Below are 24946 nucleotides of genomic sequence, written 5' to 3' on the forward strand. Positions count from 1 at the left end.
TGGCAGCCTAGCATCTTTAACCACCATGCTACCTGCTGACCCCAAGCTGTTCTCTTTTTCTTTTTTTTAAATTAATTAATTAATTTATTATTTTAAAGATTGCTGTAGAGCACATGTGCTCACCAGAACAAGACAGAGAGAGGGAAAGTGAGAAAGCAAGTTGCCAGGTCAGGACTTGAACTGCAGTCACCATGTGGGAGTCCAGCACATTAACCACCATGCCACCTTCTGGCCCCTTAAATTGTTCTTAATAAAGAGGATTTTTATATTATAAAATTTCATTTTAATTATTATTTTTTATTTTACTTCTTTATCTCTGTAGCCTAGAAAAGGTCTAACACTTAGTACATAGGTGTGCAATAAGTATGTTAAAATGAGTTAGCATGAGTTTTTTATACTTTTAAACTTTTTTTTTTTGAGAGGTTTTTGCTATAGGGTGCGTGTGCTCGCCAGAAAGACAGAGAGACACAGAGAGACAGAAAGCGAGAAATCACTCCCTGGGGGGGATAGCCATGCCGTGGTCCCTTCTCCTCCATTCTCCTCAGGATCTTGGGCATACACACACACGCGCCCAGTGTGAGTTTAAGCCACCAGGTCCAGGGCTCGAATCTTGGTCGACTACATGGGAGTCCAGCCACATAGCCATTGGGTAACTGCTGGTCCCTGTATTTTTAAACTTTTAAATATTGTTTTTGGTCCCTTTTCAATGGAAATTTTTATAAATAAAATCTTACTCCTTTTGAGATATCTCATTTATTGATTTATGTCAAATATACTTATTGTATGCTGGTAATTCCAGTATTTGAAGTCTTTTCAGATCTGAAACATTCACCTCTTTCTGTTGGCTTTCACTCATGGTATCTTATTTCTTTATGCTTTTATGATTTATTGATGCGAGCTCATATTTCTTTTGAGCTTTATCTATGCAAATTCTTTGAGGTATAGATTGAAGGTAGAATTTTTTGAGTATTTATATTTGCCTCTACCAGTGGCCTGTAGCCACTCTCAGTATGAGCAATCTTTAAATTCTCTGCTTGAAGTTTTTTTAAGTAGGTAGCATGAACTTGGACCACAAAACTATATGAATGTAGCTTATGGCCATAAATTCTCGGGGGAGATTTTCCACACCTTACAGATGCTAGAATTATAAAGTCACATCTCTTTCGGTGTAACATGTTTAATTTTAACTTGCTTATGTACTGAGGGAATGGTTCTGTAAAGTTATAGATTTATCTACGGGTCTGTTAAACTTACCAGCTTGGGTGGTTCTGGTTTTGTCTCTTCTCTCTCTTGCTCTGTGTAACCATTATAATGGAAGCTCAAGGTGACCAGGTCCTGGCTTTGGTGTGTTCTACCTCCTAGCATTCTCATTATTACATTGTCTTTGCCTGTGTGAATTCCTTTATTTATTGTCACCTCACTGGTACATTTAAAAAAAGATGTTTTATATATATATACACACACATATATATATATGTGTGTATTTTTTTTTTTTTGGAGAGATTTTTGCTATAGGGCGCGTGCGCTTGCCAGACAGACAGAGACAGACAGAAAGCGAGAAATCATCCCCCAGGGGGAATGGTCACACCACAATCCCTTCTCCTTCATTATCCTCTCGGGATCTTGGGCACGCACGTACATGAGCTCGGCGTTGAGTTTTTTAAGTCACCGGGTCCGGGACACAAACTGCGGTCGACTACATGGGAATCCAGCAACATAGCCATTACGCTAACTGCTGGTCCCAAGATGTTGTATTTTCATCTTCTTTTGTTGTTTTCATTAAAGGAGTAATTTAAGGTATCTAGTATGTCATTCTGTAAAAACAGAAACAAAAAAATCCATTTTTGTTCTTTTGTTTTTACTAGGTACTTTTCATTTTTTAAGTTATTTTCCCCCAATAGGTCATGTGTGCTCACCAGAGAGAGAGAAATACAGAGAGTCACAGACAGAGGGAAAGTGGGAAATCACTCCCCAGGTGGATGGCCATGCCACAATCCCTTCTTCTCCATTATCCTCTCAGGATTTTGGGCATGTGTGCATGTGCACCCAGTTTTCCAGCTGCCAGGTCTAGGACTCAAACTGAAATTAATCATGTGGGAGTCCATTACCTTAACTACCACATCACCTGCTGACCCCCTAGGTACTTCTAATAGATGAGATGGAAAGATATTTATGGAAGAGTTCAAAAAATTATTAAAAACAGGTACAGCTCAGCTTCCTTTTCGTATTTTTAATAGCCAGAGGGCATGTTTTGCCAGAGAGAAAGAAAGAGAGAAAGCACCCCTTTGATGATTCCCGACTGTGCTTTCTCAAAAAGAGAGAGAGAGAAACCAAGCCACCAGGTTGAGGACTCGAACCATGGCTGTCCACATGGGAGTCACTAGCACAGTGGAGCATCATCACATCACAATTCTGTTTTTCTCTATTTCTCTGTCCTGTCAGTATTTTGGGTATGCACACACATGCACGTAGCGTGTTTTTCAATTTGCTAGGGTCAGGATTCGAACTGTGATCAGCCATGTGTCATCCAGCTCCCTATGCATAGCAGTTAACTGCCATGCAACTTGCCTCTTCTGATTTCATTATAATTTTCTCTATGTTGTTGGGTTAAGTTTGCAATGAGATGCAGAATAATTTCTTATCACATGCTTTCTGAGTGGCTGAGATCTTGATTTCTTAGCGATACTATTTATTGAAATGAAATTTACCTTTGCTCTTTGATTTTAGTATAATATCAGTCTGTCATATAATGTTATGTTTCTAAGTACTATTTTATTCCTAGGTACCCCCAGTTATAAGAGAAATATTATTTGTTGAATGATCTGCCATCGGTTCATACAAGGAATTCCTGAGAGAGACTTAGAGATGTTTTGGTCCATCATTCAGTGTGTTATTTCATTTGATTCTTCATTCTTTTGTTATTTTATTGGATTCTGTAGAATATTATTAGTAAGTGAAAGTAGTTGCAATTTATAGAATTTGCCTGTGATTAAAAGAAAAAAGCCCATCTCAAGAAGGTGTCTTTAATGTTATGGTTAAAATGTATAATGTGTGCAGAATGAGTTTTACAGTCTAGAATTCAGCTAACCTAGGAACCAGCAGTTAGCGTAATGGCTATGTCGCTGGACTTCCATGTAGTCGACCATGTTTTGTGTCCGGGACCCAGTGGCTTAAAACTCACGCCAGGCGCCTGTGCATGCGTGCCCAAGATCCCAAGAGGAGAGTGGAGGAGAAGGGATTGCGGCGTGACATCCCTCCTGGGGGGTGATTTCTCGCTTTCTATCTCTATGTCTCTCTCTGTCTGTCTGGCGAGCGCACGTGCCCTATAGTGAAAATCTCTCCCCCCACCCCCACCCCCCCAAAAAAAAGAATTCAACTAACCTTGTCTACTTTGAGCACTAGTAGGGATAGATTTAGTGAGAAGCATTGTGATCTGATAGAGATGTGGGGAGTACATACGCCACTCCCTAATCCACACAAATCACAGATTCTGTATGAACATAAATTTTCTTTTTCTCAGAATCCCAAGTGCTATGGGTTGAATGTGTCCTCCAAAAATTCATGCAAGCCATTGTGACAGTATTTAGAGGGGGAAATCTAATCTGAATATGATGTTAAGAGGTGGAGTCTTGGGGGTGGCAGGTGGCATGTTGGTTAAGGAACTGGACTCCCACGTGAACAGCCATGGTTCAAGTCCTGGAGGCTTGCTTTCTCACTCTCTCTTTTTCTCTTGTTATGTCTCTCTCTGGTCAAGTTGAATGATAATAATAAATAAAATTAAATAAATTATTCCTTAGGGAAAAAACTGGTTAAAAAGAAGTAGAGTCATTGAGGGGATCATTAGATTAGCTATGTCATCAGGGTAGGGCCCCGTGATTGAATTTGGTGTCTTTAAAGGACAGACATAGACACACACAAGCTCTTGCTCTAGGATGCTCTGTGCTAACTCAGGACTCTGTAGAGTCCCCACTAATAAGACGACCCTTGGTAGATGTATTCCCTTGACCTTGGACTTCTAAGACCATGAGCTAAATAAACTCTATAATTTACTCACATTCAGGTATTTAGTTATTAACAATACAGTGAATTAAAACGGTCTGTCATGTTCATTTTTCAGAGGGGCCCTCCTTCCTAAGTTACTGATCTAATGCAAATAACCCTCCCTGGCCTACCCCTCAGTCTTCATTGCTACAGTAGAGTTTCCTGGAAGTAACAATATATTTTGTGTGATTTAAACTAATGAATGATTTTTAGCATGTATTAATATATAGAGGGCTTAGAGGAGTTTATTATGATTTTTTAGTAGCTGTATTTTGATGTTTTAATTTAACAAAACATATTAGTATGACATTTTCACATTTAGTCATGAAGAAATGGTTTTAATAATATTGTAATATTTACTTTAAATTGGCATTAATGGAAATAGTTTCTAAGGAGGAAAATGGTTTGTATCTCTTGTTACAAATATTTTTAGGCTTTAGAATGATTAAATCCAAAGTATATATTATTTATTATTTATTTGCTCAAAATTTAAGAATATAAACTTCTTGGGACCAGCAGTTAGCATAATGGCTACGTCACTGGACTCCCATGTAACTGACCGTGGTTCGAGTCCCAGACCCAGTGGCTTAAATTCATGCCAGGCACGTGTGTATGCATGTCCAAGATCTCGAGAGGAGAATGGAGGAGAAGAGATTGCAGCATGGCCATGTCTCCTGGTGAGTGATATCTGGCTTTCTGTCTCAGTCTTTCTGGTGAGTGCATGCACCCTATAGCAAAAACCTCTAAAAAAAAAAAAGAATATAAACTTCTCACAGTTTTTCTGATTTTAATTGTGTGTATCTTTCATGTAATAAGTACATTTCTGAAAATTTATCTGATGTTTTGGGAACCAGCAGTTAGCGTAATGGCTATGTCGCTGGACTCCCACGTAGTCGACTGTAGTTTGCGTCCTGGACCCGGTGGCTTAGAACTCACGCCGGGCGCGTGTGCGTGCATGCCCAAGATCCCGAGAGGAGAATGGAGGAGAAGGGATTGCGGCGTGACCATCCCCCCTGGGGGGTGATTTCTCGCTTTCTGTCTCTATGTCTCTCTCTGTCTGTCTGGCGAGTGCACGCACCCTATAGTGAAAACCTCTAAAAAAAAAATTTATCTGATGTTTTTAATAAATTGAATAGGAAATTTCACTAATTTTAATGGATTTCCTTGGAAATCTTTTATTAATTATAAAGTGAAGAAAGTTTTCTTGATATGAGTCTTTTTCTCTTTTATATTCACAGGTTTTTTTCTTTTGTTTTGCTTTGTAAGAGAGAGATTTTTGCTATAGGGTGCATGTGGTTGCTGCAGAGACAGAAAGCAAGAAATCTCCCCCTGAGCCCCTGGTGGGGGGCATGGTCACACCACAGTCCCTTCTCCATTCTCCTCTCCAGATTTTGGGCTGCACATCCACGCACCTGGCATATTTCAAGTTGCCGGGTCCAGAATGTGAACTGCGGTCTGTCGTGTGGGAATTCAGCAACGTATCCATTATGCCATCTGCTGTCTCTGTTTATAGGTTCTTAATCTTGGGATAGTCTTGATAATTTTTCTTTTATATCACATCTAATATGGATTTTTTTCTATTAATTTTATATATTTATTTCTTCCCGTATTAATTTTAGAAAGAAGCCATAATAGAAACAAAGATTAGATAAGTAATAGCTCATTTATGGAACCTTTTTCTTCTGAATGTTGGCAGAAACTATTCATTATTAACGCATTCACTTACAGACTCCCACACAGTCAGGAGAGCAGTTGTTAAGAAAACTATCTGAAAGCATGATTATTGTCCCGACATTCTCATATTCTATTGCTTTTCCCTCTGTCAAAGTGAATGAATCAAAGTAAAATAAAACTGATTTAGTTATCTGTCTCAGTGATTGGTCTGGTTGTGATGCAGGTAGGCAGGGGGTTAAGGAACACATGATTAACGTCCACTCGTAATCTCGCCTCTCAAACTTTGTTTTCTGTAAAGAGAAGTATAAATTTCCTAGTCTCATCATGCAGAATAACCCATAATTTTCTCACTCACATGCGTTTATTGGCATTATTTCTTTTACTTTTTTGTGGTATATTCACCTGTCTTGCATCTTGCATCATCTGACATTGTCATTCTCATTGTTTTTTTAAAGCTGTGTATCGGCTCCATTGGTCCCTTCTCTAGCAGTAATATCTGTTATTAACTAAATGCCTTTTTTAAAATCCTAAAGTCCTAATTTACATGGTCTGTAATGAGAACCCTGGATCCTTGCAGGGATCCTCATCAGCTACTTTCAACAGATTTTTGGTGACGCATGTTCTAGGCCTTCCTGCAGACACTCTAAGCAGTAAACAAAGCTGACGAGAAGAGAAGTTGAAGATTACCAAAACTCGCGCTATAGAGCATATAGTCTAGAAGGAGAAAAATGATAAATTAGATACATAAGTAAATTCAATGTATGTTTGATGGTGATCAGTGTTCTGGAAAAATAAAGTGAAGAGGTGGATGAGTGTGTGTGTGAGTGCTGTGGGGTGTGTGTATGTGTGCACCTGCATGCACTATCATGTAAAGGAGGAAGGCCCGTGAAGGTCTTATTGAGAAGGTCACATCTGAGTGAAGATGTGAAGGAGGCAGGAGAGGTGAAGGAACCTGCTGTATCTGGGACCAGAACCCCTCATGCCAGGGACATGAGCACAGAGGCGCTGATACTTCCCTTGTTTTGCAGGAATCCTAAACTCAGCCTTGCCCAGGGCTACCCAGTTCATACACACGGACTGGATTGCTGGTTCAAACCCAGATTGGCCTTTGTTGAGGCCTGCACTCTCTCCACCAGCCTTCTAAAAGGAGATTTTTCTTCATCTTAGAAAGCTTGCCTGCTCCTAGAAAGATGTGCTATGTATCATGAGCCCTGAAAATTTAACCACGTGCGCTCTCAGGCAAGAGTAATAGGTAGATAGGCAGGCAGATTAGTTTTCTCTGCTCAGTTCTGTCCTTCTCCAGGACTCTTAAGGGTAAGAAATAACTGTGTGTGTGTGTGTGTGTGTGTGTGTGTGTGTGTGTGTAAAACAGCACGTCTTTTACAAACATTTTCTCCTAGTCTGTACACGTCCTTTTGCTCCTTTTAAATTTTTCGTTTTTAAGATAGGCGCTTGCTCTGTTGTGGTCCTCCTGTCTCATCCTCTAAGTAGCTGGGACTACAGATCCATGCAACTGTTCCCATGACTTCTCTGAGGGTTGGCCAGGAATCAAATTCTGGCCTTCAGTGTAGCCCAGCTTTGTGAGTAGCAGCGTCTACCAGTGTGTGCCACTGCAGCTGACTGCTTTTATTCTCTTGATGGTGTCATTCACAGAGCAGATATGTCTAACTCGAATGAATTCCAGTTTACCAGTTCTTTCTTTCACGCACGGATCGTTCCTTTGATGTTTTATCTAAAACGTCACTGCTATAGCCAAGGTCATCTAGATTTTCTTGTATGTTATCTTCTAGGAATTTTATGAGGTGGTTTTTAAAAAGATAGTGGGAAATGCATATACTGATAAGCTGCATATAGATTTCAATTTTTTTTTTCTTGGTGTTAAACTCATACTTTAATTCCATTTTCCATGAACTTTTTGAAGTCCCCTCCTTTACTTTTGCATTTTACATTTAGGTTCATGATTCCTTTTCAGTTAGTTTTTTGTGAAGGGTGTAAGGTCTTTGCCCAGATGCACTTTTTTTTTTGCATGTGGATATCCTGTTGTTCCAGCACCAGCTGTTGAAAAGACTTCAGTGATAACCGTTTCCACAGTTACAGTTTACTGCTCCTTCAAAGTGTTTGCCTGTGGCTATTCTGGCCACTTCATATCATCACTTTCACCTTCAATTGCTAATACCACCTGGACTAGCATTTCTGTTTATCTACTCAAACAATATTCATGGAGCACCTGCTACTCAGTAGGTACTATTCTAGTTGCTAGGGATACAGTACTGAACCGAAGTCTCTATTCTCATTGTATGGGAGCAGGAAAAAATGGGCAATGAATAGGTGAATATGTCAGGTAATAATGAGTTTTAGAAAAATAATAAGCCAGAGACAGGTGAGCATGTCTTTTGAAATAGAATGAAGTCAGGAAAGGTATCTCCGATAAATGGTAATGTCTGATTGTTTTGGAGAGAGTGAGCCTCAGTCCAAGGATATCTGTGGGAAGCAGGCTTCTGGGAGAAGAAATTATACTGGGCTGTGTGAAAAGTCATGATGCATTTTTGCATAGAAGAAGATAGAAAAACACATCATCACTTGCCTAACAATTATTACAGAGGTCTCGAGGTGAGACTGTGTTTAGTGTGTTGGACCAGCAGCAAAGGGGAGCATATAACTAGAGTGGAGTGAATGAGGAGAGTTGTAAGCTACGACCAGAGGGGTCGTAGGTGCTAGATCACATAGGACCTGTTTAAGGCATGATAAACACTTTTTGCTCTGTGTAGTATAAGAAGGTGCCGGAGTTATTGAGCAGAGAAGTAATGTGACCTGACATGTTTTAATAAATAAGTTCCTCTGGTTCTGTGTGAAAAATATCAACTTCAGGGAATACAGAGATGAAGACAATTAGGAGGCTACTGCAGAATTCTAGGACAAGATCTGTAGGCTTGGCCTAAGGTGGAAGGATTGCAGGGATGACAAGTGATGGGTTCTGGATAAATTCCTGAAGATGTGCTAATTTGGTTCTGGATTAGATGTGAATTCACGAGAAAAAGAGGCATCACTCTCCAAAATTTCTGACCTGAGTAGCTAACAAGTTAGGTACTGAGATGGGGAAGGGAGAGAATGGGAAAATGTCGGGGCTGTCAGGAGAGTGGAGAGTCAAGTCTTCTACAGTTAAAATAGATACTTGTTAGGTAGATATGTAAGAGAGCTGTTAGATAGTTTAGGTAGATACAGGTAGATAACTAAAATACATATGATTTATCTAGACTAGTAGGCAGTTGGCTAAAGAGCCTGGAATTCCAGAGAGAAGTCCTGCCTGAAGGTATCGTTTTTACTGAGAGCTGTTCTAGGAGAGATAGTCTTTAAAAAAGTAGGTTGGATGAAATCAACTAAAGTAGTTCTCCATATGTGGTAGGGGACTCCTGGGGGAATCTTTGAGACCTTCATAGGGGCTTGCAGAATTAAAACTATCTTTATAATACTATAATGTTATTCACTTTTTTCATGCTCACTTTCTCCCCAGGGTACAATGGAATTTTCTTGAGATTGTATATAGTATCACAATAGATTGAATGAACACATAAGATTTCACTATTTTCTATTAAGCCATACATATTAAAAAGACTTTCAGAAGTGAAAAGTGTAAAACCATACTGTTTTCTTATATTTGTTTTAGAAAATACATTTTTATTAAACAATTTTATATTGACATGTAACAGGTTGTTGCTTTTTGATGAAGTAATACTTTAAAATTTTCAGTTTTCTATTATGAATAGCAATCTCTAGATATAACCCTTATAAGTAAGGGCTTTTCAAGTTCCATAATAATCTTTAAAAGGGGTCTTCAGACCAAAGCATTTGAGAATCTCTGACCTAGAGAGTAAAGAAAACAGAGAAGAGGTCTGAGAATTGAATGAACCCTGTGGCTCTTAGAGAATAGCCTTCAAAGGGGAAAGAGAAGGAAGTGCTGAAAAGAAAGAGGACAGCTGAAAGAATGTGCAGGGTTCTGTCCTTTTTTTTTTTAATTCTTAATTGACATGTAATAATTGTACATATTTATAGGGGATAGTGTGTTTTTTTCCGTCCATGAAAGCATGTAGTGTTCTGAAGACCAAGTAAAGGAAGTGTTGAAAGACAGGTCAGCTGTGTTGTGTGCTGCTGATAGGTCATGTTAAAAGAGACCTGAGATCTGAACACTGGCTTTAGCAATGCCGGAGGAGGTCATTGTTGATTTTGCAATGGATATTGTAAGTAGAGTGATAGGGCCAAAAGTAGGCTCAGGAGGGAATGGAAAGGAAATTATATCACCATTTAGCTTTCTGGGGGTAAGAATTGACCCATCCTATCTCTTCATTTTGAGGCACATCCAATAGTACTCCCCTTATTTGTGATGGAATATATCCCAAGACCCTTGGGGATGCCTGAAACCATAGACAGGACTGAACCAGATTGACATCAGTCGAAACATTTTCCTATTCATATCATCTACCCCTAAATTCGGAGCCTTAGCTGTCTTAACTAAGCACTGAGACACCGTGGCCATAACTTTTGCAGTCTGAAGTCCAACAGCAAAACTATCATGAATTTGTTGTAATTTTTTCACAATTTCATGAGTAGATTTTTACCATACCTCTTAGCAACCTCAGCATACTTTTTTTTTTTTTTTCTTATTAAGTTGAGAACATTCACCTTCTCACTTAAAGGAAGCACATTGGGTTCTCTTTGGCATACCCAAGTTGCTATCATTAAAATTCTTGCTTCTTAGGTCCATTTATAAGTAAAAGAAAAGTTACTTGAATACAAGCACTGCAGTACCTTGACAAGTGAACAGTCGATCTAAAAACCGAGACAACTAATAAGTGACTAACGGTTGGGTAGGGTAGCACATACAGTGAGATAGGCAGGACAGAGGGATGATTTGTGACCCAGACAGGATGAGTTGGGGCAGTGAGAAATTTCATCATGCTGCTCAGTGTTGTGCAATTTAAAACATGAGTTGTTTTTTTCTGGAATTTTCCTTGTAATATTTTCAAAGTACAGTTTACTGCAGGTAACTGAAACACAGAAGGCGAAATTATGAGCAAGGGGAAACCACTATGTTACAGCTGACTGACTAGTCTCCAGATTTGTTTTGTGCAGGGAATACACCAAACCAGCTACAGGACTGAGAATGGAGGGTGTGGGGAAGTGGTGTAAGATATAGTTGCCTAATCACCTTTGCTGTGGATGGGATACTTCTCTTTAAAAAGGAATATGGGTAAGAGATCTATTGTACAACATGGAGATTCTAGTTAATAATGTATTACATTCTTGAAAATTCCTAAGAGAGTAGTTTTTTTTTGGAGCGGTTTTTGCTATAGGGTGCATGCGCTCGCCAGACAGAGACAGACAGAGAGACAGAAAGCGAGAAATCACCCCCCAGGGGTCATGGTCACGCCACAATCCCTTCTCCTCCATTCTTCTCTCAGGATCTTGGGCATGCACGCACATGCACCCAGCATGAGTTTTAAGCCACTGGGTCCGGGATGTGAACCGTAGTCAACTATGTGGGAGTCCAGCAACATAGCCATTACACTAACTGCTGGTCCCCTAAGAGAGCAGATTTTTAAGGGTTCTCACCACAATTCTCCTACAGACAGAGAGCTCTTCAATGGCAGGATATAAGTTTATTTGTTTTTGTTTCTCTAATGAATATTGTCTCACCTGGGTACAGTAAGTATTTGATAAATATTATAGAATGAAATGCTAGAACATTTGGATTTGTGTTTTATGTTTTTCTTTTTGAGCCTCCTTTTGTTTTGTTAAATGTAACCTTGAAATTATTAAAGAGATGAATAAAATTAAGTAAAACCAAAAGAACAGATTGCTTTTAATTCCTTTGTGTTGGAACAAATGCTTAAAGAGTTTTTCGTTTTTAAAAGATGGAGTCTTATCATGTTGTGCAATTTACGCAATGTACAGTGTTGTGAAGTAATGTTTCTCTCTGAGAACATTCTGTCATCCCAGAATTTCTTGTGTGCCCATTTTTAGTCATTTGTCCTACCCTAGAAGCAAACATGAATGTGATTCAACCAACAGATTTTCCCTCTTCCAGAACTTCAGATACGCAGTTTTATTGAGTATACTCGTCTCTTTTATTCCACTTAATGATGTTTTTGACATTCATGCTTGCATATATTTCCATATAGATATCTATTTTTTTCTGCCTAATTTATTGAAAAAGATTATACCCTTCAAATTATGTTGGAATCAAAAATCTGTTGACCATATATGTTCCATTGTTCTGTTTGTCTGGTTTTTTTTGCCCATGTATTAACTTGTGGAGGATTTTTGCATGTATGTTATTTTTTTTTTTTTTTTTTAGAGATTTTCACTGTAGGGCGCGTGCGCTTGCCAGACAGACAGGGAGAAACATAGAGACAGAAAGCGAGAAATCACCCCCCCAGGGGGGATGGTCACGCCGCAATCCCTTCTCCATTCTCCTCTCGGGATCTTGGGCACGCACGCACACGTGCCCAGCGTGAGTTTTAAGCCACCAGGTCCGGGACATGAACCGCGGTCGACTACGTGGTAGTCCAGCGACATAGCCATTACGCTAACTGCTGGTTCCCTTGCATGTATGTTTTATGAGTGGTGTAAGTTTATAGTTTTATTGCTTTTGTCTAGTTGTTTTATTGAGATCACACAGGTTTATCCTTCCTACTTGTGTATCTAACTACATCTTTGTATTTAAAATGTATGTGTTATAGGTAATGCATAGCTTAGTATCACATTTTAATTGAATGTCTGAGGCCTTTGCTAGGCCTCTGTAACCTACAGGTCTTGAAATTTAAACTCTGTGTTCTCTAAAGGTAGACAGCTATTGGAATCTGTCAGCTTTAAAATTTTTTTCAACTATTGTTTTCTCCCTAAGATTCTTGGAGTCTTACCCAACAAACCTGCTATATAGTTTCTCTAAGGAGTTGTAGAGTTTATTTGCAAATTTTAGATTTCATCTTTCATGGTAAAACTTCTTCCTTTTTGGGATATTTTTCCTCAGTTTTCAACTATGCTGGCAAGCCGATTTTCTGATGCCTTATGCCAAAAAGACTGTAGTTTGGTGCTTGAATTCCATCTGCTGTGGCTCAGACTCGATTATGTCCTCATCGGATAAGCCATGTAAATGCAGATTATCACTCAGTGTGGTCCCTTCTCTGCAGGACTGTTCACTGTGGCTTGTGGTTGTTCTGCACTGTCTTCATAAAGTTGGATTTTGTATTTGTCTATAATTTACAATTGTTATTGGATGGGGGCAACTCTGCTACCACAAAGCCAGCTCTCTCTCTCGCCTCTTTTTCAGATCTTGAAGAATTTGTTTTGTGTGATTGGTTTCAGCCATTTCTAAGAAATATTGAACTTCATTTCTATTTGGAATTTCAAAATCTGTCATGTATAATAGATGACACTGTGGTTGACTTAAACACAGGATAGAATTTACGAAATAATTAGTATTTATGAAAAGAAATGTAAGCTATTAAAGCACAGACTAGGATAGGAAATTGGCACTCTCTCTGATGTTAGGCTGAATTAAAATGAAACACACTTAGTACATGTATTTGAAGACTCCGTTGTAAGCATTGGCAATACATTCCAAGTAATTACTTCATCATTTCTAATGTCTGGTTGCCAATTTCTGACTTATATAAATATCCTTGAGGAGAGAAAAATCTCACTTTTGAAGTTTCTTATTAGCCTCTAATGTATTTTGAATATGAAAATCAGCCAGGTATGTTACTGTAGTTGTCAGAGTCCAGGACTGGAGAGAAATTAGGCCAACCTAAAATATATTATGTTCCAGGAAAAGTAAGTGAAGCTAGAAACCTAAATGAACAACCTCAGCATTGGTACTATTTTGCTTTCTGCTGATGCTTACCATTAAGAGGCATTATCATGGTGATATTGGTAGCAATGGGTGAACATTTAAGGAGGTCAGAAATGTGTGTGTGTGTGTGTGTGTGTGTTTTAACTCTGTCAGCAAAACTATGTTAAATAACAATGGCCTTACCCTGTTTCACGTTTTCTCTCTATATAATATTTCTTTGAAACAACTTTAAAGTATTACCTAGTCAGCAGAGTTTTTTGTTTGGAATAACATTTTTTAAAAAAATCTTTAGAAAAATATGTTTATTATACAAGATGAAGACAATATTGCTAAGTAAAAAGAAAATGAAATGAACTTTAATTCTTCTATCGGGATAATCACCTTGGGGACATATACCTTTTAGTCATTCTTTTGTATTTATTTACAAAAATGGATCATGAGGGACCAGCAGTTACCGTAATGGCTATGTTGCCGAACTCCCATGTAGCTGACCGTGGTTCGAGTTCAGGACCTGGTGGCTTAAACTCATGCCGGGCGCATGTGCATGCATGCCCAAGATCCCGAGAGGAGAATGGAGGCATAATTTATAACCTATGTCATTTCCCTGTCCCTTCTTCCTTTCATCGTTTCTGTTATCCTCCACATTCAGTCTGCTGTTTGCCATCTCCATTGTCTATGCCTCTTTCTCCTCTCCTTTCCTATCAGTCATACCAGGCTGTGCTAGTAAATGGGGGGAGCACCTCACATGCAGCACGGCCATCCCCCCTGGGGGGTGATTTCTCACTTTCTATCTCTCTGTCTCTGTCTTTCTGGTGAGTGCATGCACCCTATAGCAAAAACCTCTTCCCCAAAAAAAGGATCATGGTATCTCTATTTTATTAACTATTTTTTTCCTCACTTAGTTTAGACATGTCTGTTATGTATGTGAATGTACATTTATATGTGTTGTGTGTATTTATGTAAATTCTACATTATTTGTAATGGATTTAGATTAAATTTAGGGGAAAAGGTATCATAAACAAAAAAGAAATTGTGTATATTTTTTTCTTTTCATTTTTTTTTTTAAAGTGTTTGCCATAGGGCCAGAGAGAGAGGTAGTGAGAGGGAAAGTGAGAAATCACCTCCCACAGTCCCTTCTCCATTTGCCTCTTGAGATTTTGGGCACACATGCACACACACCCAGCATGACCTTCAAGCTGCCGGGTCTGGGACTTGAATCATGGTCAACCATGTGGGAGACCAGTGCCTTAACCACCCCAGCACATGCTGCCCTACACCCTCCCATACTTGTTTTAACTCTACATAGCCATATGTGCAAGGGCCTAGGATAATAAAAATTTTAATAACTAATCAAAACTGCATTTGCTTTTGTCTTAAGTGATAGAGCATGGGAGAAACGTCTGTGGAGCTTCTGCTTTAACTAGCCTAAGAAGGAGTGGCCTGCTCTTACTCGGTGTAAACCTAGCAGCACTTTCCCTAACAGCAATCGGACACTGCCTCACTCATTGCCATCATCACCTTGTTCATGACGTAGGCTGGAAGAGCCCCAGATTTGCTCTGCAAGATCATGCTTTGCTGATTTCTACTACCTATGTATTTAGTCACCCAATACAAGTATCATTTCAGAATGCCAAAGATTTAGTCTCTTCTGGCCAGCCATGTGCCTGGGTATAGAATGGGGCGGCCTGGGTGTAGAACAGGGCGACTTTCTGGAAGTTTGTCCTCTGGCAGGGAAGCAGACATAGAACACATAATTGTAAGGATAGGATACATGAAGTTCATTGTCTTAAAAATGTTTGGCAGTTGTCTGGACCTCATCTAGGATGTTTCAGAAGAACCTCTTGAAGAAAAAGATGTTTGAGTGGATGCCTAAGTAAGATTGAACAATAGGATGGGAATAGTCAAGGAGAGTCTTTCAGGCAGAGATAGAGATCTACGTAAACCTTGAGTTGCTTCCGTTCATCATCATTTTCTTCGTTAGTTACTTTTGGAACATTTGAGGGACTTTTCTCATAATCACTCACGTACCATATGTGGTAAGAGGGGTTTAACAGTTCTATGAGCTATAGACAAAATACAGATTGTTTCTTTGAATATTAATATCTCGCATAAACTAATACTGAGCAGATACATCGCTTCAGTCTTCTGATCACAAGGCAGTGCTGAGCTACCCTCCCCCCCACTAGGCACTTGTGAGAAGAACCTCCCTTGGGATCCTTGTTATCAGATGAATGACTGTGCTGGCTCCACAGTTTTGTTTTGGTTTGAGGAAGATTTTTGCTATAGGGCATGTGTGCTTGCCCAGGAAATCATCTCTCAGGGTTGGGAGAGATGGGCACACTACAATCCCTTCTTTTTCATTCTCCTCTCAGGTTTTGGGCATGTGCACACACACCTGGCAAGTTTCAAGTGGCTGGATCAGGACTCAAACTGTGGTTAACTGTGTGGGAGTCCAGTGCCTTAACCACTACACCACCCGCTTTGACCTTACACTTTTTATGTCAGCTGTAGCATCTTTCTCCTTGCCTCTTTAGTATGTCTTAGGTTTCCTGTGGAGGCCAGGTGGCAGTCTAGGCCAGGGGTCAGGACTGGCGGCCTAATCTAGCCTAAGCCCTGTTTGGTAAACACCGTTTTACTGGAGTACAATAATGCTCATTTATTTTAGTGTCATCTCTGGTTACTTTCTTGGACTAATGGGAGTATTGAGTATTTGCAAAAAATGCCATATCCCCTGCAGAGCCTAAAATATTTACTATCTGGTCCTTTGCAGAAAACATTTGCTAACCATGGTTTAGGTGTAGTTTATAACCTATGTCATTTCCCTGTCCCTTCTTCCTTTCATTGCTTCTGTTATTCTCCACATTCAGTCTGCTGTTTGCCATCTCCATTGTCTATGCCTCTTTCTCCCCTGCTTTCCTATCAGTCATCTCAGGCTGTCCTAGTAAATGGGGGGGACACCTCACATGGCACCATACCACACTGGACCACCATGAGTCTGGTTTTGGTTCTTTCCCACCTCCACTTTGATCACTGTTTCCTCTCAAAGGCTTTTCCCAACTATTTCTTGGTTCCTAGGGGCTTAGGAGAGAAGCAACAGACGCTCAGGCTCCACTAGGAAAGCTGTGTTTCAAGGTGAACCCCACCACATAGGACATACTTTAACTAAGGACATGCTGTGCTTCTCTGAACCTGACTTGGTTCTTCTGAAAGTGGGGAGGCTCTCCTGGCATCGGGGTTGATGTGAGGATGAAAGCATCTCATCCACCATTGGTTCTCTTCAGTACAGGCAGGTGTGCAAAGCGACTGGCCTCCTTTAATTACAAGCATGGATATTTGGAGAAAATATACTTTCTCTAAATACATTGTGAAAGGAATGTGTTTTTTTTATTTCAAAAGTTTTACTTAGATAATGTTAGAGAAACTATTGTTATTAAATATGGTCTCAATAGGAAAGTATGAAGTTCAAAATATCTACATTGAAATATCCCCACAGTTAAAAAAAATCAATACTATTGAATGAAAACTTTTTAAAATGTATTTTTAAAACTAGAAGCTCTAGATATAAGGGGTGAGAGGAAGGATCAATTAAGTCTAGAAATCAGGGACATTTTTATTCCCAGATGACAAATTTGTGGGTGGTGCTTTTGTCTCTACTTTCTGTGATTGAAGTACCATGCTGTGGCTAAAAATATACTTCTCCGGACTAAAGAGGGATGTACTATTGAAATACCTTGCCTGTTTTGTAAAAATAATAGATGACTGCTAAGGAAGTTTGCAGTACTTTAAAGAAGTATACCACAATAGAAAAGGTTACCTGTGTGCGTCTTATTTATTAGGAAAAGGAACAGTATTTTCAGGTCAAGTGTGGTGAAGGAAGTATAGGATTTACTTTGTCTTTTAGATGCTACTTGACAGTGAGTGAGAGGAGAAGGTTCATTCACGATTCCCTCTGCAGGCACCTTGTTAAACTGGGTTGGTTACATCCATTTCAGTTTTGGTTTTTGTTGTTTTTTAGTTTTGCTAAGGTATGTGTGCTCACCAGAGACAGAAAAAACGAGACATCATTCCCCAGAAGGGTTGGCCATGCTGCAGTCCCTTCTTCTCTAGTCTCCACTCAAGATTTTTATGCAGTTGTGTGCCTGGCATGATTTTCAAGCCAATGGGTTTGGGACTTAATTCATGGAGTCAGCCATGTGGGATCTAGCACCTTAACCTCCATGCCACCTGCTGGCCCTCATTTCGTTTTTTCTTGAGAGGTTTTAGCCTTAGGGTGCATGTGCTTGCCAGAGAGAGAGAATGAGAAGGAAAGTGAGAAATCATCCCCGAAGGGAGATGGCCATGCTGCAATCACTTCTCCTCCATTCTTCTGGGATCTTGAGCACACACACTTATGTGTCTGGCATGAGTTTCAAGCTACTGAGTCTGGGACTCAAACTACAGTTAGCCACGTGGGAAACCAGTGATGTAACTGCTGTACTATCTGCTGGCCCCTCATTTCTGTCTTTTTTTTTTTTTTTTTTGGTAAAAGAAATATTTACCTTTTCCACAAAGGTCTTGCTACCCCGTTGAGTATTAAAACATATTTAGGGACCAGCACATAGCATAATGTTTATATCTCTGGACTCTCTCATGGCCAACCATGGTTCGAGTACCAGACTTGGTGGCTTGAAACTCACACCAGGTAAGTGTGCATGCTTGCCCAAAATCCCAAGAGGAGAATGGAGGAAAGGGATTGCACTGTGGCCAGCTCTCAGAGGGGTGAGGGGGTGGGAGGAGATGATTTCTTGCTTTCTGACTCTCTGGCGAATGCATCAGCCCTATAGCAAAAACATCCCCCAAAGGAAAGCATATTTAATCTCTGATCCTTCACAGAGTTGAATCGCCCCACTTTCTCCTCCAGTTTTGGGACCAACTGATAAAACAATGGGAGTTATAGAGTCAGAAACAAGACTGATTGGAGGACTGTGTGGCTCAGTGGGTTTTCTGATATTTCGTGCTCAAGGGAGAACGATTTCCCCTTCAGAGCGTGGGAAGGAACAGCCTGGAATGTGCCCTATATGTCAGCAGGCCAGCCCCTCTCTTAAACTCACTTCTCATGTAATTTACTCCTCCAGAGAGAAGGAGAAGACTAGACTGTTAGGCTGATAGAAAGTTCCCCAGACGAAAACATGAAGCTGGGAGCGTTGAGCTTTCCTGCTAACACCGTCAAGTGGGTTCATGGATGGGTTTCACAGTGTTGGTGGAGAACTGTGCTCGTTTCTCAGTAACTGGCTCAGCTTCCTCATCTGTAAAGCTAGGATAGTCATAACACACCGCTAGTCATAGTAACACGCCACATAGGGCCGTCCTCAGGATGAAATGAATGAATAAACCTGCAACATTTAGAAACTAGCCTTGCATGTGGTAAACAGTTTGTGCTGTTTTTATCGTTAGTTATGTTAGTATTACTTAGTGATGTTGTCCGAATAGTCAGACACATTTCAAACGTGGAAGGATTAAGTACTATCCGAGCAATGGTAATAACTAGAGAGCTTTAAATTCATGTTGAGAAGAGAAAGCTGATGGCTGTATTGGAGAAAGTAAGTCCTTATTTGTTTTTGGTTTATTTGAAACCTGTATTTATCCTTGGTCCTGTGGAAATTATTAGGAAGGAGGCCGCAGAGTAAAAGGCCCCTTTAAACAATGTGTGTGTGTGTGTGTGTGTGTGTGTGTATTTGCTTTTAGGCTGATGGGAGGGTTTCCTAACAGGAGTTGTAAAGGGATACAACCTGGGAGTGTTTTAGACCCTTTATTTTGATAATTTCCCATCATGGCCTTACGGACAGTATCATCACACAGAAAAAGGGGGTGCTGTGAATTTTAAGTAAGAGAAAAGAGAGCGCTGGCCTCCATTCTTAATACTGAAACACATACTAGAAATCTCTCTGCAGCAGTTTTTTGTTTACCTGTGGTTACTTCTATAACGTACCCTATAGCAAAAATCTCACTAAAAATGATTTATTTAATTAAAAAATTTGTTCTTATTATTTTTTAATTTGATCAGAAGAAAAAGAGACATGGGGCGGGGAGTAAGAAAGCCAGCCACCAGGTCCGAGTCGTGAACCACAGTTGCCCGTGCGGGAGTTCGGTGCCTTTATCACCATGCCACTTACGAGCTCCAGTATTGGACTTTAAACAATCCCATCCAGGATTTATATATCCAGGTCGTTCTATTTAAGAGAATTGGCTGAGCTAATTGCTTATAGTCTAGTGATATTACCATTACTCTGCATTCTTTTAAAGGACTTTCATTCACCTTCTAACTTTCCCACTTCCACTGCTTTGCAGTGTCTTATGCTAAGTGGATAGTTTGTTAAAGTTGATTGTTGAAGTCACTTGTAATTTTTTTTAAATAATCACACTTGTGGATAAATGACTATCTTTGAGGATGAATGTGATTCTTTGAACTAATCTATTAAGATATTTTTCATTATAACAAATAAAGTAGTATTTGTTAAAAAAAAAATCAGGGGCGACTAACCTGTAATGAGACAGATTTTCTTGAAAACATTGTATACTGGTTCTGAAAGTTAAAAACAAAACAAAACAAAGAAAAAGCAACAACAAAAAAACTACTTATTCTGAGGAATCGGCATCAAAGGAGTGAGTTGCAAAGAGGATGACCTGGCAGGGTTCAAGGAATACCTTCTTCAGACAGAAAGTTATGGTACTTCTGTTTAAAAGTTGGTATACTTTACTGGTGAGTTTTATTTTTTAAAATTTTTATTTATTTTTCCATAGCATGTGTGCACGTGTGCACTTGCTGGAGAGAGAGAGACGGAGGGAAAATGAGAAAGCATCCCCCTGGAATTTTAGGCACACAAGCACATGTGCCTGGAGTGCTTTTCAAACCACTGGATCCAGGACTCAAAACATGGTCATCCTGGGAACCAGCAGTTAGTGTAATGGCTATGTCACTGGACTCTCACGTAGTCGACCACGGTTTGCGTCCCGGACCTGGTGGCTTAAAACTCACGCCAGGCGCGTGTGCATGTGTACCCCAGATCCCGAGAGGATAATTGAGGAGAAGGGATTGCGGCGTGGCCAGCCCCCCTTGGGGGTGATTTCTCGCTTTCTGTGTCTCTGTCTCTGTCTGTCTGTCTGGCAAGTGCATGCGCCCTATAGTGAAAAACCTCTCAAAAAAAATAACAAAAAACAAACAAACAAAAAAACATGGTCATACTAATGGGAATCCAGTGCCTTAACCCCCACATCAAATGCTGGTCCCTGTGAGTTTTGTTATTTTTTTTAAACATTGCTGACAATTCCATACTGTCCTTGATGAGGCTGTATTGTGGTGCTGAAGCAAGCCTTGGTGATAGGTGGCCTGCCGTCGCCCATATGGCTTTGATCTCCCACAGGTGCCCATTGAGTCGACAGCATCGCAGTATGCACCAGAAGAATTAGCACTGATGGAATGATTCCTGCCCTCCTTTCAAGAGTTGGTCATCAGACAAACCTTATTACTGATAGGAAGAATGCTAGCAAATGCCCACCTAGACCTTTGTTTGCACATGTCAGTAAAAGCTGTCAACTAAGGTGGGGATTTTTAATTTAACACTCTGTTCAGATCCACCTGAAAAGCTTTATGTTTTTGTCAAAAGTATGATTTGAACCTCACTAAAATGTTGGCACAGGGAGAGTTAGTGAATTGAGTGGACTACATAGCACGATAGCAGTTGTAACCATGAATTTAATAGACTCCCCGATAAGTGCTCTAGTAAGCAGAATAACTGCAAGTATCTTTTGGGAACCTATTTTATGATGGACACTGTATGGACATTCTCTCTAAATTACACTGCGACACTGCAAAGTATGCATTATTGTCCTCATTTTACAGACCTGGCACCTAAGCCTTAGAAGGAATGTGTTACCTGGCAAAGATCACTTTGCTATTAAATAGCACAGGTGGGGTTCAAACCTCTTTATTTAAAACTTCCATCAAACCTTACTGCATTTGTCTTGCTTTTAAAAGGCTTCCGTGCCAAGTGGCCAGGCACATAAAACCAAAGCTAGCCAGTGAGTGTGTTTCTCTGCATGTTGGGTGTAATCTGCAAATCCTTGACTCTTCAGTTCTTCCCTGCTGTTTTTATTGATGTTGGCAAGTTCTTTCTTTGTTGCTAGGGAAGCTGTGTGGTGGTTGTTTCATCTCCTTCCTTCCTAATTTGGTCCTCTGCCCGTATGGTTTGGTAACTTGAGATTTTTGTGTCTTTTTTGGATAACTGGGTGACACTGTCTCCGTGGTACCTCAGCACATGGGTAGAGGCATGCTACAGTTATTGATCCTTCTGCTCTGAACTAACATTGAGGCCTGAAGTCATGAAAGTTAACGTGGACTCCTGTCTTAGCAACGTTCTTTACAGTGGTTCACAAAATGAGCAGCAGCTGTGTTCTGCCTCGTAGAGGTGAGCCTCCTGGGAAAGGAAACAAAACAGAAAAGTCCCGTTCCTAGGATGTTGACCTGACAATGTTATAAAATTTAAAAGCAAAAGTAAAATATCATTATGGGGGCCAGTAGGTGATATTAGGGTGCTGGACTCCCATATGATTGACCACAGTTCGAGTTCTGGACATGGAGGCTTGACACTCATGCCAGGCACATGTGCATGTGTGCTAAAAATCCTGGGAAGAGAATGGAGGAGAAGGGTTTGTGGTCTGGCCAACCCCCATGGGAGTGATTTCTTGCTTTCTCTCTGTCCTATGAGTGCATGTACCCTATGGCAAAAAAGGGGAAGAAATCATTTTGAATTACCTCCTTTTGGAAAAATGAAGACACTTTGCCAGACATATTCCATGACCCCATGAATCATATGGATTTCCAAAATTTGGTGACTTGAACATGTAGGTTGCAGTTCTAATCATTAAACATGGGGTATTCCTGGAGCAGGAATAATACCTTTGTTAGATTAAAGCATGCTTAACTTTTGTAGATAATGTCTTTTATTTTATCTCAAACCCTCACTACCACACAGTTTAGAAGGGGGCCATATGATTGCCTTTTAGAAATGAAGAAATTGAGGCTGGGAAAAGATGAGTGAATTTTTCCTGTTTTTGTTTGTTTTGTTTTTGGAGAAGTTTTTTGTGATAGGGCACATGCACTCAGAGAAGAAAGCAAGAAATCACTCTCCCAGAGGGACTGGCTATGCCACAATCCCTTCTCCTTCATTCTCCTCTTGAGATCTTGGGCATGCATGTGCACGCACCCAGCATAAGTTTATGCCATCGGGTCTGGGACTCGAACCGCGGTCAACTATATGGGAATCCAGTGACGTAGCCATTATGCCATCTGCTGTTTCCAAGATAAGTGAATTTTTCTCAAGGTCACATGTCTTGTAAGTGGTAGGATTTGGGACCAAAGTGTTTTATCTGTGTGGTGTAATTTTTGGTGGTTTGGGTTGCTTGATTACATATTTTTTTCCTGCCCTATAAGTTTTAGTGTATTTGAGAAATAAATCAAGGATTGAAATGGGTATATCTGATAGCTTTCAAGTGAAGAGAAAAAATTCAGACAGTCTTGTCCCTAAGTTGTTGACCCTAAAATGTTATGAAAGTACAAAACTAAAGTTAACAAACATTCTTAATTACTTTTGGTTAAAGGAAGGCTCTCTGCTAGACATATGCCATTATTTCATGAATTATATGAGTTTCTGATACTTGATAAATTTGACATGTGGATCAGTTAGTTACCTCCTTCTTCAAAACTCAAACATGGATTGGAATCTAGCAATGCTGACCTGGTCCTCTAGTATCAGCTAGAAAGAAGCTGGACCAGAAAGAGCTGGCCAGCCCTCTCAGAGCAGATGGCCGAGGCCTGCGTACTGAGTGGAAATGAGCTGGCCCCAGCTGTTAAAGAGGGCTGGAAGGAGGCCTTCATTGCCTGGCTCAGAGCAAGGGCTAAGCAACAACTGGTACTCTCGTTTCCTCCAGTCCTCCAGGCAAATTAGCCATTATTTTTTGAGATACAGGAGGGGCTGGGTAGGAGAGTTGGAGTAAAAAAGTGGGTTACTCAAATACCACTCTCTCCTAAGAATCAGACTGAGAATCTCTTCTTGAAAATGTAATTGAGGGTATTTTCAGGGTTTTCCAACCCAACTCCCGACACAGGTGCTTATGTTTTATGTACGTTTTTCTCTCTTAGGGTGACCTTTTATATCACTATTCTCTCTTCTCTTCTTGTTTTTGGGCAAAAAGAAAAGCGACACCTGTACTCTTCTCTACGTTTTTGGTTCAAAGAAAAGACCAACGTAGTAGAAACCTAGAAAAGGCCTTGATGAGCCATATGACTAATCAGATTCTTTTCTTCTCATGACAGGTGATGGATATGTGCTAGAACAATGGGAGAAGCCAGTATTCAGGAAGCTAAGATGACAAGAATTTTTTTAAATCACCTGTAAGTGCATTTTCATTAGCCTTTTGAAATTCTTTTAACTATTGGATGAATTTTCTTTAAGCAGCTTTGGTAAAAATGAAGCGCAACCAAATACCTTTGTAAATGAGGGACTGGGAGGTGGCATGGTAGTTAAAAGGCACTGGGCTCCCACTGGCCAACTGTGGTTCAGGTCCCTGACCTGGTGGCTTGCATTCTTACTTTCCATCTCTCTCTGTCTCTCTTCGGTCAAATTAAAAAAATGATAATAAAATAAAAAAAATCTTTAAAAAAGTTTAAATGTGAAAATGTTTTAAAAAGTAGGTATCTAGGGGCTGACAGATGTTGTGGTGGTTAAGGGCACTAGACTCCCAATGGCCAACTGAGGTTTGAGTCCCAGAACTGGTGGCTTGCTTTCTCACTTTCTCTCTCTCTCTCACTCTGTCTGTCTCAAATGAAAATAAATAAATAAAATAAGGTTAAATAAAATAATTCTTTAAAAAATAGATATCTAGAGACTTAAAATTGATAATAACAGTTACAAAATTTTGTTTTTGCATAATTCTTGGTTGGGTATGTTTTTTTTGTTGTTTTGTTTTTGTTTTGAGAGGTTTTTGCTATAGGGCGTGTATACTCGCCAGACAGACAGAGAGAGACAGAGAGAAAGAAAGCGAGAAATGACCCATTGGATCCGGGACGCGAATTGCCATCAACTACATGGGAGTCTAGTGACACAGTCACTGCTCCAACTGCTGGTCCCAGTATGTCTTTTTTTTTTTTTTTTTTTTTTTTAAAGAGATTTTTGCTGTAAGGCGCATATACTCACTGGAGACACAGAGAGAGAAAGTGAGAAATCACTTCCTGGGGGGATGGCCATGCTGCAATCACTTGTTCTCCATACTCTTCTTGGGATCTTGGGCATGTCTGCGCTTGCACCCAGTGTGAGTTTCAAGCCATGAGGTCTGGGCCTCAAACCA

The 24946-nt window shown here is 40.0% G+C and overlaps 1 protein-coding gene across 9 annotated transcripts in view; it reads left to right on the top strand.

Moving 5' to 3' along the window:
* SGMS1 (sphingomyelin synthase 1) overlaps positions 1-24946 on the top strand; it is a 350554-nt gene that overhangs the window by 201924 nt on the left and 123684 nt on the right. For 8 of the 9 annotated variants that reach the window (XM_006169737.2, XM_006169735.3, XM_027768777.1 and 5 more), the window contains one exon: positions 23916-23993. The exons of the other annotated variant lie outside the window; for it this stretch is intronic. The gene's annotated coding sequence lies outside the window, so the exon portion shown is untranslated. The remainder of the gene's footprint in view (positions 1-23915; positions 23994-24946) is intronic. 9 annotated transcript variants of the gene reach the window in all.

The sequence above is a fragment of the Tupaia chinensis genome, unplaced genomic scaffold, assembly GCF_000334495.1.
Source record: "Tupaia chinensis unplaced genomic scaffold, TupChi_1.0 Scaffold147458_1, whole genome shotgun sequence".
In the NCBI taxonomy this organism is placed as follows: domain Eukaryota; kingdom Metazoa; phylum Chordata; class Mammalia; order Scandentia; family Tupaiidae; genus Tupaia; species Tupaia belangeri.